Consider the following 15,666-nt stretch of genomic DNA (forward strand, 5'->3'; position numbering starts at 1 on the left):
AGTGGAGTTCAATGTCATGAATACAAGTTTAGTTCTGGTGCATTATAGAAAGACTGACTCTTAAAATGTTTTTGTGAGTGTTGCTCTCACCCTGGGTGCACAAGCTTACCACAGACTGCCCTTATGTAGTTGGTAGGCTACATACAGCCCATACTAACCCACCTCTTTGAAGCACAGGCACCCTCTGGGGTGAAACTACTCTGTGTCCTCTCCAAGGGGAAAGGTTTAAAAAACATTTAATTAGGCTTTTGGCATGGCTTCACTTTTCGCCTGGAGGTGCTGGAGGAGGTTTTACAGACTTCATCCCTATTAGAGCCTCACCGATTAAACATTCATGAGAGCAATCAGGAAACCCTATGTGTTCTCTCCTGCTGTACAACTTCATCTGTAGTTTGCAGTATAGTGTTGCATGTCAAGGTTTATGTCGCTGAATTATCCGCCTGGGTGGCGTGTGCTCTCTTTTTATGCAATGACTTTGTAATTATTTGCCTTTTGAAACAGTACATGAAGGTGTTTCCTCAGTCATGGTGCATCCATGCATGCGTATAGTAAAAGTCCTCCTGTTTTGGTGGTTCCCAGATCTGGTCTAGAGAGGTGTTGTACGGCTAAGATGGCGCAGGAAGGCAGAGGAAGTTTGGGGGAGTAGGTTGGGATGGTGTTGGAGGGAGAGATTGGGGGTGGGCGGGGTGGAGGGGGGGCAACAGATGGTACGCCACGCTGCGAGGGACGTCGGCTGCCACGGGTGGGGGTGGGGGGTGTGGAGTGGGGGCAGATAAATGGGAGTGGGAGGAGGTACTTTTTCCCCAAAGTGCCAGCAGGGATGACGAGGAGGGGGACTAGATGTATGTTAGCGTGCTTGTACGAGTGTGCCTGCGTCTCCATGTGTGTGCCCGCCTTGCATGTGTGAAGCAAGGGCCATATTCAGACTCCCGCTTCTCATCGAGCTGGGTGAGGAGCCGCTGCCCCAGTGCCTTGTGCCCACTCAGTGTCTGTCTGTGGACTTCCAGCGTTGGAGAAGAGTGATGACTCCCCACGTGCCAGTACACAGCTAGCTTGCTGGTATCAAGGCTGTATGAAGAAGATGCTGAAATTACTCGTAACCCAGTTGTTGTGATGAACTACAAATTGTGATCCTCACGTCAGACACCATAAATCAGCCTCGAGCAAAACGGCCATATGTGAGGGGAATTTAATAGCGCTCGTTTGATTTTTGTGCTTTTTCCTTTTTTTTGTTGGGCCAGCCTTTATTTCATTGAAAGCTGCTGAGCCAAGAGGAGAACAATTGAAACTTACCCTCAATATTCTGCATCCCTACCCATCATCTCTTTCTCCCATCCTCATCTCCCCTCTTCTACAACACCTAGGCATGCACAGAAGGCGCACATGCCCACACACATGTACACACCAACCCCCCAATTACAATGGTTGCCTGTGAGCACACCAGCTTCAGTGGTATATATGGCTCTGCCTATTGAACAGATGTTGTGGAATTTAAGATGCAAAACCACCCCTCCATCACCCCCCATGCAACTCACACATGCATGTATATATACACACACACAACCCTCACTTTCCCTCCCCCCAGCTGGCCCTGCCATGAACATGCCATGTGGCGCTCCATTCCCCCTGGCACTCTGACTCTGGCTGTGCCAACTCTGCCGCGTCTGGCCGCCGCCAACTGGAAAGACTAAGAAAACAGCAGACTCAAAGTGCACTCTTTCTTTGTGTGCTGTCTGGGAGAGTGTGTGTGTGCATTTGTTTCTACCTGCAGAAAACTTAAACTGTCAGTTTTTTGGAGCAATAATTTTTGTAAAACTGAAGAATTGATTTTTACTTTCAAGCGACGTAACAACAGCTCTGACGTCCTGTACAGTTTGATGGGAGATGGAACTGTGCGCGTGTGTGATCATTTGTGAGTTTGCGTGCCTTTTGCCTCCTTTTCTGTGCACAGGTGTACAGCATACGCAGTGTGCACAGCATGTCACGCTGTCAGTCCGTACGTGCTGATTGTGAATCCACTTGGGAATGGCGGTGGAATTCCTGTTACCATGGAGATGTCCAAGCTCGCCTATAATAAAATTTCAACTTGAGAGAGATTAATTTAGGGGAAAGTGTTGATTTATTCATCCTTGTGGCTACTGATGCACTTCCTCATTCGCTCTGATGTTCAGCTCTGATGGCTGCCCATTTTCTGACTGGTTTTGATTTTTCAACCGTACCACAGCTGAAACGTGGCTGCTGGGCCTGCTGATGGGCTTTTCCATCTTCATCATCAGATAAGACAAAGGCTAAGTCTAATGATATTTTCAGTGTTTCTTGTAATCATCACATTTTTTAAGCCAACAAATCAAAGAGTTGCCTTTTATAGCAGTTGAGCTCTCTTGTTGGAGAAACAAACACATTCATGTGTCACCTTTAAGCTGGATGATGTCTTATTTCATTACAAAGCACATGGTCACTGTATTTTATGTTAAGCCAGTATAAAATATGCCAGCCTGCTGCCATAATCCTTCATAATGTGCCATTTTTAAAAAATCCCCATATATACTGCAACATGTATGTGTATAAAAGATGGCAACAGTCGTTGAAGATTGTTGTGAAGCTGTGAGCATGGTGCAGCTAGACCAGGAGTGTCAACCTCACTTGAGTTACTGGGCCTTACTTGAGTCCAATCTGATCTCAAGTGAGCTGAAATAGTAAAAGAGTTGCATAATAATCATTCATTCTCTTTTAATGAACCACCACATTTCCAAATCAGATGATGAACAGCCTGATATATGTTTTAAAAAAGTCCAGCATAAGCATTATGTTCTATGTGATATGTGACTAGCGCGTCACAGTGGTTCATCAAAAACACAAAACCTTCACACGTCAAGTTTTTACTTATTTTACACTTTATGATTCAATTTATCAAAATCTTAAAAATACATTTTATATCCCTGACATTTCAATTCAATTTTTCAGTGCAATTTCATTTATTTATCAGATCACAACAACTGTCTCCTCAAGGTGCTTTATATTGAAAGATAAAGACCCTACAATAATACAGAGAAAAAGCCAACAATCACATGACTCCCCTGTCAGCAAGCACTTTGGCGACAGTGGCAAGGAAAAACTCCCTTTAAACAGGAAGAAACATCTGGCAGGACCAGGTTCAACGAGGGGCAGCCATCTGCCATGACTGGTTGAGGGTGAGGGGAGGAAGACAGGACAATAGGCACACTGTGGAAGAGAGCCAGAGATTAATATTAACTATGATTAAATGCAGAGTGGTGAATAAACACATAGTGAGTGAAGAAGAATCGCTCCGCATCATGGAAAGCCCCCTGCAGCCTAGACTTACTGCAGCGTAACTACAGGAGGATTCAATAAAGACATCTTTAGCAATGTGGAAACAATAGGTTTGCCACCCACTGCACAGATCCTTAAAATACAACAAATGCCCTAAAACAGCTACGCAGTGTCCATTAAAAAAAAAACCCTGTAGACAGAGTAAAACAACTGCACAGGTATGTTCAATTTCAAGAAACCTGTTTGTGAGAGTCCTTATCATTGTACTGTAATCAGTGTTTCTCTTGCTAACATGTCCTTTTTGGATGCTGGTGAAAAACATTATAAATGTATTTTTGTGGATGAGGGAGGTTTCAAATTGCTCAATAAAGGGAGGTCAGAGTTTCACTGGCCAGTGAGCAACCATCGCAGTACTGTGGGGTTAGTATCATCATGTATAACTGAAGATGGTGGGGTAGGATGGAATTTTTTTATTGGCATAGAGTGCAGGATTCCTTGACAGCTATTCAGAGCTATTGGCATGACCTGTCATTTTGGGGAACAATGTCAGGTTCTGTCATGCTTAGCTGAGGCAGGCCTGCTTTCAGATCAATCCACATATGGAGTAACTGGTGATTTCACTGCAATTTTCACACTGTGAAAAGCCTACCAGTGGGGTCAAATTGGACTTTTCAGCAGGCCAATTCTGGCCCTGGGGACACATGTTTGAAACCCCTGATCTAGCCTATTTAGGTACAAAGCACAAACAAAGAACTTAAGCACAGACGACCTGTTAGTTATCAGATTGTTAGATTTAAAATGCTCCAAAATGCACCAAAACCACAAGGACATTCAATAAGTCAAATTAGGTGAGGTAACATATTGCAGACATCTACTATTACTACTTATTAATCACATAAGTGAGCTTCCTAATAATGCATGCCTGTAAGAGTTAATACCTTTTAAACAGGAGGATTAGAATGCAGTTGTCATGAAGTTGCAGGCTGCAAGCATACTTATTTCTGCTGTAACGTGGGAATCCATGAGGAATGGCTCATTTTTGGAGCCATTTATAAAATGTAAGCTTTTATTACTTCCATATTAGCTTCATTTTTTCATTCCTTGCAGTCGCAGCCTAAGAATGACACATAGACATGTCTCATTCGATGTGAAATCTCATTCTCAGCGCTTCTTTCACTGCAGTCATAAACCATTACAAAACACAGATAAGAAGAAAATAACATTTCAAAACCAAATATTTTGATAAGTAGAAAATAGGAAGCAAGCAGAAGACCCCTGTGAAAAAGTCAGATGTTCTGTTGACCCATGCTTCCGCCCCAAACTCCTCCGTAACTATTTATCACGTCACAACTCCATCTCCTCATTTTGTTTGTCTGAGCCTAAAGAAAAATTATTTGATGCACTTGCTCAATCGAGTGAGATTTCTGCTCTTCTCCTGCCATAAATCTGCAATAAATGCTCACTGGAGCATCAAATGTATACTAATTTGCACTCGAAACAGTCAACTAAAAACATACAATTTACATAATGTTTAAATTATATTCACTATCATTTATGGGAATTAACTGAGTTGGGACTGAGTGACACATGGTGTAAAAACAAAGTTGTGGTGGTGGGGGTACTGCCCTTCAAAGATTTTAATATTCATCATTTCACAAACAGCTGTTGCACACTGAAATCTTCTTTTTAACGAAGAGGCTTTATAAATGTGTGTTTTTTCCAGGTGCTCAACACAAGTCTTTCATCTGTAGTTTTGATAGGAAGCACTTATTACCTTTTGTTAGCATGAGACTAGATGTAGTGAAAAGACGCATTAATATACACACCAGAGATAAACCCATATTTTAATTGAAATTGATACGTCACTCGCAACTGAATTTAATGCAAGGTCTGTGCTGTTGTTTACATTTAGTATGCATCCATGTGTTCATATGCATGGACATGTGTTTAATACCAGCATGTCTCAATGCGACCCTCATGTCTTTCTTTTATTCAATGGATGCCCATCGAGCCCCTCACCCACACCCCTTCCCACATGCTGTGATGTGACGTGAGAGCTAATCTGTTCATTCCTCTCCTCATAATCTCTTTTAATCTGAAAAAGCATGGATGGCTATGGCATTACCTTGTCTCAAGGCTTCCACTGGGATGCGCACTCCATCTTGTTTTTAGCATGTGGGGAGAGAATGAAGGATGAGGCAATGGGGGCTATGGATCAGCAGAAAAAGAAAAGAGATATAGAACTAGAGGGAAGAGCAGAGAAAGGTGACATTGACCTGTGAGAGATGGTTGCAAATATTCAGAGAGGCCATGTCAGTGCCATAGTCTATGTACACATGTGGATAGAGGAAAGATGGCTGTAACAAGGTGTAACCTAATGGATTGGTTTACGTTGGAGCCAGATGGGCTCAGTTTTCAGCTGGTGCTGGTCTCATCTGTTTGAAACCATGAATTTCCATCTGAGGTTATACATTGATATGGAAATATTAAAATAGTAGTAAGACACAGATACTGCTCCAGGTCAATCAGCTCTCTGAAAGTATTTCTCTGCCTCCTCAGATGTCAGACACAAACTGATGCCGTATCTGGTACTCCAAAAGGCAGATTAGCATGTTAGCATTTTCTAATAAGTTGAAAAGTGTTCATTGTCAGCCTTTCAGGGGTAATAAAGAGGAATCTGCTGGTGTAGCTAGGTGAACTACAACAGGGAGCAACACAAAACAGCCACTATCATGAACACCACGTCAATTCTATTGTACAGGGTGGGCCATTTATATGGATACACCGTAATAACATGGGAATGGTTGGTGATATTAAAGTCCTGTTTGTGGCACATTAGTATATGTGAGGGGGCAAACTCCTCAAGATGGGTGGTGACCATGGTGGCCATTTAGAAGTCGGCCATCTTGGATACAACTTTTGTTTTTTCAATAGGAAGAGGGCCATGTGACACATCAAACTTATTGGTAATGTCACAAGAAAAACAATGGTGTGTTTGGTTTCAACGTAACTTTATTCTTTCATGAGTTATTTACAAGTTTCTCTTTGTTCACAGCCATTGACATGTCGAAGAGGTTAACACGTGAGGAGCGGATCGAAATTGTGTATCTGGTGAATGCAGTAACCAGGTCATTGCAGCAGATTTCAATGCAAGACACCCTACGAGACCACCCATCTCCCATGCTACAGTTAGCAAACTGCTTGCTAAGTTTCGTGAAACTGGTTCAGTGTTGGATTTGCCAAAATGTGGACGCAAGAAAACTGTCACTAATGAAGAAACATCAGTGGCTGTCCTAGCTTCATTCAGCAAGTGCCCACAGCGTAGCACTCGCCGCATGTCACTGGTGAGTGGCATTAGTCGAACATCCCTTCGGCGGATATTAGCTACTCACAAATGGCACCCTTACAAACTCCAGCTACTGCTGGAATCCATTGCAGTCATTTCCTAGAAAGTGCTAGCTGGTGCCGTCTTCCTAATGAAATCAAACACATTGTAAAAGCCGAAGAGCGTGATGAAGTCTGTCATTTTGCTCATTTGCAAGAAGTCAATATTATATGATCACCAGCACATTAATCAAAGCTCTAAATTTAGCTGTTGAAACCACAATGAAACCGACTGTTGAAATGACTAATTGGTTTGAAAATTTGACACTTTTTAAATCAGATTGAGATTTGATTTGAATCCAGCACCCAGCGACTGTTGGTTGCACTGCACTTTGGCACCGGCTTCAGCCTCAAACCGTGGTATTTGACTTGTGCAAAACAGCCTGAGAGATTTGAGATTATGTTAATAAAGGTCAACAATACACAGTAATTATCAGGACATGATTGCCAGTTGTTGCTTTACATAATGCTGAACAGCTCAAATTATAAAGCTTTGGCAAACTCATCATAATCAGCATGAAAGTGAAGAGCACTTACCTCAGAGTGCTCCATGTCTATGTGGAGGATCATAAAATCAAAACAAGGATAGAGCGAAATGCAACTGTTTCATGCAAAGCCAGAACATGCAACGCTTCACACTCTTGACATTTTACACATGGTAAGCTGCTACACCAAGTAAACACAATAAACATTGTGGATCTTACATAACTCTGGGTGCAACGTGAAACTAAATTACCAAAATACTTTAACACACAAAATAGTGAAACTGTAAATCAAAGCATCTGTATGTTGTGTCAGCTCAGTAAGTATTTCAGTCATGTATCAATGTGATATTACTATGTACATTTTTCTGAGGACCAAGAGCAGAAACCTTTATTGATCTTCAGTAAGTTCACAAAAAAACCCGCTTATGTTGATCCAAATACTAAACTCTTGTTTCTTTCCTTAACAATGTGAACAAATACACTCTTTGCTTCATTGGGCTCTTATGTGTCTTTATGTTTGACGAAAAAGAAGTACAGCATTTAAAATTAAAGGTGGAAACTGTCTTGAATTTTCCTCTTTATCACAACAAGTGGGATTATAAATCTCTTGTTAGGTGGAACATAGTAGATATTTAATTAAAAGCTATTGTTTTCTCAAAAGGGATTGAAAGCACATTGTTTGTTGGAAATAACTGGATGTGTTTTTATTGTCTTAATATCTGATTGTGTTGTGTAAATCTGTTGTTTTGAGTCTGAACATGTTTAACTTGTTAATAATGTCAGTATTTTCCAAAGCTAATCCACCAAAGCTAGATTTTGACATTTCTTTACTGTATATTTTTATTTTTGCCAAATACTACACTGAAACTGATTACTGATGCTAATGGTAAAAGCGCTGACAGCATGTAAAAAAATTAAAAATTCTGAAATATTTAGTATTTATTTATTTATTGTCATTGTCAAGAACAATGAAATTGCGTTTGGGGCTTCCATACAACCCAAAAAAAAAGAAGAAAATAATAAATACCCCTTAAAACCCAAGTGTACATATTTAACCCAGTGTGACTCCAATGCAATAAGACAATCCTTAGCAATAATGTTCGTAGAAATTCAGACAAAGACCTGAGAAACATGACAAAATACAACAATGCAACCCATTCAATATTATTGTACTGTGAGATATGATATCAGATATGATAGTTATCTATTTAAGAAAGAGGGGGGGGGGGGGGCAGGAGGGGGAAGAGAATAAAGATATGATGCACCAATGCAGACCAGTTCATTGCTATTAAGAAGTTGGATATGGTTATTGTCCGTGAGAGGGGGGCAGAGAGTTCAGGAGCCTCACAGCCTGTGGATACAGGCTGTTGGCCAGTCTGGATGTTCTGGCCTGTATAGACCTGTACCTTCTCCCTGAGGGCAGCAGATGGAAAAGGTGGCGCGCAGGGTGATGTTGGTCCCGCAGGATACTGTGCACCCTCCTCAGACAGCGAGTGGGGAAGATATTACTGATCTCTGGCAGACTTGTTCCAATAATTCTGCCAGCTTCTTTCACCACCCGCTGGAGTGCTTGCTGATCGGCCTTGGTGCAGCTGGGGAACCACACTAGAAATCCATACGTCAGAACGCTGCTGATGGCACAGTTGTAGAAGTTCAACATCAGAGATCTGGGAATGTGTGCGCTCCGCAGTCTCCTCAGGTAGTAGAGGCGCTGTTGGGCCTTCCGTACAACTGAGGTGATATGGTTGCCCCAGGACAGGTCCTCGGTCACAGTTACCCCCAAGAATTTAAAACTGCTCACCCTCTCCACCGCCTCACTGCCAATGAAGAGAGGCAGATGGTTGTTATGGCCCCTCTTCCGGAAATCTACAATGATCTCCTTGGTCTTTTTGGTGTTTAAGGCCAAGTTATTGTCGTGGCACCATGACTCTAGTTGTTGCACCTCTGTCCTATAGTTTGTCTCATCATTGTTGGATATAAGTCCGAGCACTGTAGTGTCATTTGCAAACTTAACAATGAGATTGGACGCGCAGGAGGAAATACAGTCATGGGTGAAGAGAGTGTATAGCAGAGGGCTCAGAACACACCCCTGAGGGGCACCGGTGTTGACCACAAGGGTGGAAGAGGTGTTCTTACCCACTCTGACACTCTGTCTACGGTTAGTGAGGAAGTCCACAATCCAGTTGCACAGAGAGGAGTTAAGTCCCAGTTGGTGGAGTTTGGGACGGAGTTTGTATGGCCGGATGGTATTAAAAGCCGAGCTGTAGTCTACAAAGAGGAGCCGTGCATAGGTGTTCCTGTGTTCCAAGTGCTTCAGTAATGTGTGCAGCACTGTGGCGATCGCATCCTCGGTTGACCGGTTCTCCCTGTATGCAAACTGGTGCGAGTCCAGGGATGGTGGAAAAGCAGCTCTGATGTGTTTAATGACCAGTCTCTCCAGGCATTTGGCGGGAATGGGGGTGAGTGCCACAGGTCTGAAATCGTTCAGACATGTGACATTTGACTGTTTTGGGATGGGAACGATGGTTGCTGCTTTGAAACAGGATGGTACCAGTGAACAGGACAACGAGGTGTTATATATAGAGGTGAAGACGTCCGCCAGGTCCGCAGCACAGTCTTTTAGCACCCGGCCCAGCACTCCATCCGGCCCGGCCGCCTTCCTGGTGTTAATGCTCCGGAACACACGCCTCAGCTCCAGAGATGGGCAGTAACGCGTTACTTGTAACGCGTTACTGTAATCTGATTACTTTTTTCAAGTAACGAGTAAAGTAAGGGATTACTATTGCAAAATCGGTAATTAGATTACCGTTACTTTCCCGTAGGAACGCTGCGTTACTGCGTTACTAAAACCGTGATTTTTTTTGCGAGAATGTCTCATGACAGTGACGTAAGCAAGTGCGACGTTGGTGACAGCAGCTGTGTGCAGATCAACAATGGATAATATATCGAGTGCGGGAGAGAGTATGAGCGTGCAGCGTTTAAAGCGTGGAAGTACTGACCTTACTTTGAGTTTGATTCCATAAAAAGTGACAAAAACATTAGCGTCCATCGTGCGTGGGAAGAAAACTTCTTTTTACAGCGAAAAAAACCCCTAAACTTCCGAGCAAGCACCGAGTAGCTACGACATGATGGGAAACTCACAGAGACACTCGCGCGGATTCTTCAACTGACCGCAGCACACCTACACCAGGGTAACCCTCCGCCTACCCTGCTCCTGCTTTACAGGTGAAAATAGAGCAAAAGGACCGCTGAGTCTTTGACTTTATTTATTTTCTGCTGTGTTTTACTTGCATCTGTTTGAAAGAGTGAGTGAAAACACAAAAAATATTTTATTTTATGTGCTGGAATGTGTAGAAAATAGGTTTAAATGTTAAACTAATTTATTCAAGTCAGAGAATGTTGCATATAATTAAATGTTTTGCTTGATGCATAAAGTTAAAAGATTAAAACTGATAAAACAAGTTTAAAAAAAGAGACTTTTCCATTTGATTACATTTTGTATGATGGATTATGTAGAAAAAGTAGAATTGGGCTGAAAGATCTATCACTTTATCACCTCTTCAGGTTGTAAATCGTGTTTTTAAAAAGTAACTAAGTAACTAAGTAATTAATTACTTTTGAAAATAAGTAATCAGTAAAGTAACGGGATTACTTTTTGGGGGGAGTAATCAGTAATTAATTACTGATTACTTTTTTCAAGTAACTTGACCAACACTGCTCAGCTCATGAGTGCTCAGGACCGGAGCAGGGTCGGTTGAGGGGAGAGGGGACAGGACAGGGTCGGTGTTCTCCCTGTCAAAACGGGCATAAAAGAGATTTAGATCCTCAGCCAGAGTAGAACTGTCGGCTGAGGGTGATGGTGTTCTTCTTTTGTAGTCCGTGATAGCCCTGATGCCCTCCCAGACCTGCCTTGGGTTTGTGTTGTTCTCAAACCTGGCCTCGATACGCCTCCTGTGCTGCTGCTTGGCAGTCTTGATGCCTCTTCTCAGGTTGGCCCTGGCAGCACTGTATGCCTCCTGGTCCCCGGATTTGAAAGCGTTGTTCCTTGTTCGAATAAGTTGTTGAACTCCGTGTGTCATCCAGGGTGGATTATTAGGGAACACACGGAATCGTTTCCAAGTTGTTACATTGTCCACACAGAAACAGATGTAGTCCTTTAAATGTGATTCTAAGGACATAAGAATATGTAAAGACAGCTCATCGTACCTCTGATTTTGAAATCATTGTACACAGCATGATTTCCCTGTAAATCTAAGCCTCGTATTTACAGTAAAATAAAATCAGGGGCAGGTCTACAACAAGACAGAGAACTCTTTCAAATTTAACATCTGGGCTGTTCTGATCAAAGGCTTTTTTTTTTCAAACCAGGGGAAAACAAGTGTTTTATATGCACATCAAGCAATAAACTCAGGTACAAATGGACACTTAGAGGTCAGAGCCACACAAAGTCGAAACCTGTGGGTGGCTGCTAAGTCAAGGCCAGCGACTAAAGAGAGAGAAGAGGTTGTGTGTGTATACATGTCTGCACATATGTGTATGTGCGTGCGTGTGTGTGTGTGTGTGTGTGTGTGTGTGTGTGTGTGTGTGTGTGTGTGTGTGTGTGTGTGTGTGTGTTGTGAGCATCTGCATGCATGAGAGACACTGTGGTAGTCTCAGTATGTGTGAGAGAGTGTTTAAATTCAGTGACAGCTGTTCATTAGTCCATTACAACCCCACACTGCTGATTCCTCGAAGCAGCACATACAAGCAGAAAGACACAACAAGAAGGACGGGCCACATTTCATATACATACGTCTTAATTGTTGTTGTGTGTGTGTGTTCTTATGTGTCTTTCCTCTGGCATTAAATTTCATACAGGTTTATTGTATTAAAAGAGGGAAATTTTATACATTGCTGTTTTTGACAAATCTAAATTTTAGCTAAATATTTAAGCTTCTTCTTTAATTTTCTTTTCCTTCTATCTTTTCTTTGTCTTCATTTTTATTTTGATTGACTTTTTCAGGCCAGCATAGTATTATCTCACTGATAACAATCTCCATTGGTGTTATTTTAATTTTGGTCTTTTTTGTAACCTAATCGCCCTTCACTTAAAAAAAGAGTATTTAATAATAGTTGAAACTGCTTCTTTTGAAATAAAAGGTGTATTTCTTAATGCATCAGTGTTTCAAATGCATGCATACAACAAATGTATGTTTTATTTAAAAAATTGACCCCCTACCTAATTGCATCCTCGTGAGCGAGTACTGAGTGTCTGAGCTTCTCCTGTGGACATGCAAATAGTTTTCCTTCTGTTATGGTGTGTTTGCTGTGTTATGCTGCGTGTACATCTGGGGGATGTCTAATGTGTGAGTGGGAGAATGCAGAAACATATGGACAGCGGCCAGCACGGGTCTATTTCACTGAACTTTAAATGAAATCTGCACACCTGGCAGATTCTCGTCTTGCTGTATCTAAAATCAGGTCTTTGGTAGTTGCATTTACATATTTTAATATATAGGAATCCACTAAAGACACTGGATTTTTTTTGTCTGTGTTAATGACAGTTTGTGCAGCATTTTTCAGGTTTTATAAAATCAGCGATGCACTGATGTTACGGTTAAATATTAAAATATTATTTTGTGTAATATGGAAATATAAAACACACACATGTGCACAGAGACACCCAAGCACTGTCACTGTGACCTCACCATACACAGATGATTTAGCCACACTGACAGCTAACAGCTACAATACAACCACATTATCATTTGTAATTGAATTAAATGCTCAAAACATTTCAGAATAGAGGAAATTTACATCTTACATCGTTTTACATGTTGTGGATATTTAATATTAAATATAATTTGTGATTTCCATTTATCCAAATTCTGCTGTTTATTATAATATTGATCATAATAATACAATTAATCTTCCTGAATATCATGTTATTATGTGGGAGAGGCAGGAGCCACAAAGACAAGCTGCAGAGGTCGGTTAAGTTAGGACACTTGGATGCTATTTGTTGGATCCAGGCCCAGATTTCCTCAGCTGGGAAGAGATTTGACCTCTAATCTTAAGTCTATCACCTCTTTAGAACTGAACCTGCGTAAAGCATCATCCATATGGTTGATTGTCTCACTTTAACCTCAGCAGAAAGCCTGGAAATTATAATGTAAATATTAAACTCAACAAATCCAGTACAGTGTATGGGTAACTACTTCATACTCCTGTCATGTCGCTATCTATGTGCTGGTGTCCTGTAAAGCAGCCCTGATGTCCTCTCCCTTAAAATTACTAGTTATTACTACACCGTTAAATGAAGCTGCCTAGCTCTAAATTTCCAGACACTATTGGCTGCATCAGCATCTGCTAAAATTTCAAGAAAGGACTTCTTTAATAGGAAGTCAATGTTTAGCAAGAGAGACACAACTGCGAGGGTGGGAACTATATTGAGTATCTTAGAAGGAATGCTTGCATGAGGTGTGTACATGTATGAAAAAGTGTACTTGTGTTGTTCATGTTGTGGGGACATAAATTTGCATTCACACGTTGTTAGGCAAGTAGGAGTTCTGGTTCAATTTAGGGTAAATCTTCTGGAAGTGAGTGCTCGCTGTGAGTTGTAATGTCCTCCGAAGTTATGAAAACACGACTTTGCATGTGTGCGTGTGTTTGTGAATGTGGGTGACCAGTGACGGAGGAGATAGGCAAGGGTGTGATGTACTTTTAGATACTCAACGTGTTAGATAGAAGTGACCATGTGAGGAAAAAAGTGATATGCCGGGAGGAGAAAGTGCTGTGTGGAAAAAAAAAAGGAGAGAGAGAAAGAAATATGCGATGAGTGTGTGATTAAAGAAAATAGAAGCTGTGAGGGAGAGTTTGTGTAAGTTTGTGTGTGGGATGAAGTAAAGATGGGTAAAAAGGCAGGGAGGAGAGGAGAAGAACAAAAAGAAGTGAACATGCCAGAGTAGGAGAGGAGATGGAGGGAAAGAGAGGAGAAAGGAGCAGAGGAGCGAGGGCAATGAGCTGGATTGAATACCATCTGACAGGTCCAGCTGGGAGTTTGCCCACCCTGCAGCACCGCAAAACCCCTCAATATGGAGGCCAATTACTGCTGCCCGTGTGACCGTGGCATGGCAGCATCAGAGACGCAACCCTCCTCCTCGCCTCTCCTTTCCCTCTTCCTCTGCCCCCCTCCTCCCCTTCTCATTTCCTCACACTCCCCCCCAAAAAAAATAAAAAACACTCCCACCATCTGTGCAGAGTGACAACAACCTCTATAGCCTACCATGCACAACACAGACTGTACACTGCACACACAGACACACACACACACAGGCACTTGGGGCAAACACACACATCAAACATGACAAATCCTCACTGATGGGCTCTGTGTGCTTTCATACTCACCATCAAGTGTGTGAGTGGTTGGGTATCAGTGTGTTTGAGTTGTGTGTGCATCTTTTTTTTTCGAGGTCTGATACTTTTACACTTGCATTTTAAAAAGAAAAATAATAAATGTAATAATCCTGCAACACACAAAGACAGTCAGCCATGCACATGGGTATCCATGCTGTACCCAGTCACACAGACTTGCACACAACACTATTGTTCTGCAGATGCAGTGGAATTTCACCCCATGCCAGCTTCATCTCTTTTCACAGAGCTGGGTGTGGCGCTCAGGCTGGCAGGGTGGTAATGGTGGGAGGGGGCACGGTGGCTAAATATGATGCAGTGCCCACTGCAGTGGAGGTGAGTGCAGAATTTAGCCAGGAATAAAAAGATCAAGGATGAAAAATTAAAAGACACATTTTTTTTTGTTCTTGTGCCTTCTCTTCAACTGTTGGGGAGTAAGTGACAAAACATGTTGCATATTATATAGAGCTCTCTCTCTATGTGTCACACACACACACACACACACACACACACACACACACACACACACGCACTGGGCCCCACAGAAGCTCTCCAGTGAGTGATCCTGGTGTGCTGCAATGGGGACTTTGTCACTCTTCTTTTAATAGCACTAAGTTATTTTAAGCCTGATTTATTTGTGCCTTCCGCCTGTCTCTCTCTCTCTCCTCTAACGCACAAACACTCTATGCTATGACACTGATTAGTCCCATTAAACCATTAAATACATTTTCGAGATTAATCCCAATACAATTAATCCGGTAAATGTTTACCTAATCTGATAAATGGGAGTAAAGCGGTCCAGATGGAGATCTATGTAGGCTCCCGTAAGCCTGGGACTACCTTGTGACCTGTTTGCAGTGTCGCGAGTGTTGTGTGGTGTCCGGCGACTTTAGCGAATCGCCAAATTGGAGCTCTGAGCTGGATTATTTAATTACAGTAATTGCACGGTATTTTATAAACACTCATTTGAACAATTACGCCTAAACGCGATACCAGAGAAATTATTTTTTTGGTCATTAGTAATGTCACTTAACCCGATTTGTCATAGATTTGTCCAGAAATACCACGTGTAGCTACGATAATGTAAGATGTAAAATATATTTTATTAAGATCT

The sequence above is a fragment of the Diplotaxodon limnothrissa genome, linkage group LG8 (assembly GCF_057381915.1).
Source record: "Diplotaxodon limnothrissa isolate DT_005_m linkage group LG8, D_limnothrissa_male_GT1.1, whole genome shotgun sequence".
Classification (NCBI taxonomy): domain Eukaryota; kingdom Metazoa; phylum Chordata; class Actinopteri; order Cichliformes; family Cichlidae; genus Diplotaxodon; species Diplotaxodon limnothrissa.